Source organism: Mus musculus, chromosome 14 (assembly GCF_000001635.26).
Source record: "Mus musculus strain C57BL/6J chromosome 14, GRCm38.p6 C57BL/6J".
NCBI lineage: Eukaryota > Metazoa > Chordata > Mammalia > Rodentia > Muridae > Mus > Mus musculus.
This window is the reverse complement of record NC_000080.6, coordinates 11,332,515-11,336,456: the sequence shown is the minus strand read 5'-3', so window position 1 is coordinate 11,336,456 and position 3,942 is coordinate 11,332,515. Positions and strand designations below refer to the sequence as shown.

At 38.9% G+C, this 3,942-nt stretch overlaps 1 non-coding gene across 1 annotated transcript; it reads right to left on the bottom strand.

The window, feature by feature from the left end:
- Positions 1 to 452: 452 nt before the first annotated feature.
- Positions 453 to 584, bottom strand: Gm25466. Its single transcript, XR_003951285.1, has one exon. It is a non-coding gene; the product is annotated as a small nucleolar RNA SNORA17 (small nucleolar RNA).
- Between the last annotated feature and the right edge of the window lie 3,358 nt (positions 585 to 3,942).

The following is a 3,942-nucleotide window of genomic DNA, read 5'->3' as shown; positions in this document are numbered from 1 at the left end:
TGAGACAGGTTATTCACTGAAGCTGGAGCTCAGCAATTTGGCTAGACTGGTTGTACAGCAAGGCCCAGGATCCTCTTACCAGTTTCTTCCTAGTGCTGACATCATGGCCATGCCTGAATTTGAAAGAGTTTAGTTTTAATTTTGTGTCTGTGTGATTGAATGTGAGTATATGTGCCCGTGGAGGTAAAGTTATAGGCAGTTATAAACTGCCTGATGTGGATGCTGGGAACCAAACACAGGTCATCTGTAAGTTGGTCCCAGGTGGCATCACCAGCTACTTACATAATATTGTTCCTCACTACCCTCCAGGCTCCAGTTCTGCCTCTCTTCATTGTATCCACATACTTCTGTTTCTTTTTCTTTTCTATTTCTCTACCACTTATTTGCTCCTCTTAGTGGCTTCTGGCGTCTCAGAATGTCTGATGATTATCTCAGGCTTGTTTTCTTCAGGAAATGTTAGGTCACTAATCATTCAGATGATCATAGGTCAGATCACTGAATGTAGATATAGCCTATCTCCTCTCTGTCACCTACTATGGCACACATGACACAGCATTCACACCTGCAACACTTCTAGAGGTAGGCATTTTTAGTTTTTGAGAATACAAATCATAGAAATGTCTGGGCACAAGTCTATCTTAGTTATGGCTGTAATGAAAACATACATTAAATAGAATGGCTAAGACAACAAGTATTATTTCTTTTCTTGTTTGGAGGCTGGGAGTCCAGGATCAGGGTGGCATCTGGTGAGCGCTCTGTTCAGACACCTTCATATATTCTAATGTGTTGGAAGGATGGCAAGAGAGCTCCCTGGGATTTTTATTCATGCAGATAGGATCTCACTATGTATCCTTGAGAGGAACTATCCGTGTAGAACAAGCTGGCATTGAACTCTCAAAGATCAACCTGTTTCTGCCTTCCACGCGCTGAGATTAAAGGTGTGTGCCACTGTGTCTATCCCTTTGGGATCCCCCTCCCCTTTTTCATAAAGGCACTTAAGACTATTCATTATGATATGACCCAAATGCCCTAACTCTTAATTCTATCATATTGGACATCAAGTCTTGGCACTATGAATTTGTTAGCATGTATAGTCAGTGCAAAGCATCTCTCTTTGGATATGTTTTTGTTCTCCTAGGTAAATAGCTGGTTGTGCAATGGTTAGATCACAGAGTACATAGGTTCTTAGCTCAAAGTAATTTTTTTTCTCTTATGGGATATTTGACGTTTATTATCCTTGTGCCAGTCACCCAGTAGAGGCTACTATCAGTGCTGAGCCTTAGAGTACACGGGGCATTCTATCAGTAAAGGCTCACCCAATATACTAACGATGTTCAAATTGTGAAACTTAAGTTTACATGCATGTTTAACTTTTTTTTTTTTTTTTTTTTTTTTTTTTTTTTTTTGGTCTCCATTGACTGGACCCAAGGCTTTGAATGTATGCTAAGTTTGTGCCACATCCCTGAGCTACATTCTCTCAGTGTTTAAGAAACTGTTAAACTATTTTCTAAAGTCATTGAGCTATTTTGTATTTCCACTAGCAGTGTATCAACTTATTATTCTTCCAACATGCTTGCCAATAACCTGGTGATATGTGTCTTTTTACTTCCTAAGGCCATGTATTATGATTTTACTAGTCCTTGTTGATTATTGTAATTGAACATTTTTTGTGCTCGGCATACCACCTTTAGTGAAATGTATAGATGCTGTTTGGTTTGTACCGAATATTTAGCTTTATTGCACTACCATGAAGTGAAAACCAATGTTAATCCATTCTAAGTCAAAGACCAGCTACATTTTTTTGAAGACTTTGACATCTATATTCATGAGGGATATTGGGGAGAAGTTTTTTAGAAGATGTTTTTCTCTGGATTTTATTATCTATATAATAGTAACCAGATAAAATGAGCCACAAAGAATTTTTTCTTCTCTAAGTGGGCTTAAGACTGTTATTTATTTTTTTTCTGTAAATGTTGGATAGAATTTATTAGTGGAACCATCTGGATCAAATTCAAATATACATTCCTAATAATTGTGCATCATTCAAATTTTAGCATATTTTTCTATCAATTTTTATGAGTTATGTTCTTTAAAACATAACATACATACCCCTCCCACCTAGCTGGCTCAACAGCTTAAGGTGCTTGCTGCCAAGCCTGACGACCTGAGCTCAATCCCATGGACTCACATGGAAGAAGAGAGGCCCAGATCCCACAAATTGTCCTCTGATCTCCACATGCATATCCTAGCCCACGGGTACACACAGGTGTGCAAGAGTGGCTGCACCTCCCCCCATGTAGTCAAAAAGGGAAATTGCTCATTTTCTATGGCTTGCCAGTGTTGTGGAGGTAAAAGTTGTTTGTAACATTCTGTATTATGCTGTTAGTTTTAGAAGGGAAAAATTTACAAAAACTTTCCCCCATTTCTCAAGGTAATAATTTCAGATTTTCCTCCTATTTTTGCCAGTCTTATTAGTGATCTTATCAGTTTGGTTACTCTTTACACAGAACCAGGCCTTTGTTCTGAAAAATTTTCATCATCTTTGTTTTATACTATTGCTTTCTATTCTATTTTCTTTGCATATAATTCTGTTTTTCCTAAATTCTTATGAAGAGAATTTCCTCTTTGTTTTTATCATTTTCTTCATGATGATCACCACCATTTAACATGTCTTTTACCTTTTCAGCAAGACTTCAGCACACTATAAATTTTCATGTGATTCCATTTGAAATATTTTCCAAATAGAGCATGGGTTATTTAGAAATATATTGTGTAATTTGTCAGAGGTTTGTGGCCCATGCCTATAAGCATAAGTATAATATGTGTTCATGGCTCTCTTGAGCTAGATTGCGGCAAGATTCTGTCTGTAGGCCTCATGTACCCCACTGAAGGAGTCATAACACATTGGCAGGTCACAAGGTCATTCCACAGCGTCAAAAGGTGGGACACCCTTGACAGACATAGATCACAGAGTTGCTGTGTCTTCTCTGTGCCTTTAGGGTCGAACCTGAGAGAACAATTTCCTAACCTTTTGCTAAAGTGGAGTAATTCCTTCAAAGGCATTCTCAACCCAGGCTCCCCTCTTTTACGTGAATTTGCTGTTCATACGTAGGGGAACTCAGTGTATGAGTTCTTGTCCTCTGGGCTTTTCTATTGCTCCTGTGAAGAATGTGAGGCTTTATAACTTCATGGGCATGAATCACCTCAACAACTGTAGACACTTTTATTGCAGTATGCTTGTTTGCAGCATTAAGCATCCTTCTCTTTCCTTGCCATTTTCATGTCTTTTTGTTGTACTCAAAAGCCCTTTCTCATTGTAGATATGCATGAGAATACTGAGCAGAAGGTGTGGCATCACCTGAACACAATGTCATCTTGAGACTTCTACTGCTTATGTCTCTAAGCCTCCTATTTTTCAGTCTAGCCTCACTGCAAGTTCTCAGGCCATGAGCAGAATCTAGTAAAATTCTTCGATAGAACATATCAAGTAGAATCTATCTGACCTGTGATCAAGCTACCACCACCTGAATTTTTCTTGACATTCTGGACTCCCAAACTCCCACACGAATGGCTTACTGAGTACTGTTCAGAGTTCTGTAAGGCTCCTGAAACCCACAGCTTCCACCTTCCTTCTGTAGGTCAGATGCAAACTCAGTCAGGCTGACCACAGACAGCAGGAAGCAGAAATGTGAATGTAGAAATCTTTCTCCTGTTTATTCCATCTAGAACTCCATGATATGGAATAGGGCCACCCACAGACATGGTGGGTTGCTCCATTGCTGTTACATTTCTCTGGAAACATCCTTGTCAGCACACTCATAAGTGTGTTTCCATAGAAGTTTTAAATCTAAGTCAAGTTCACAGGGAAGATTAACCACTGCATAGGCTATGTAAAATATGATAGCATACCAGAAGTAGATACACACTTAGTTGAAAATATTT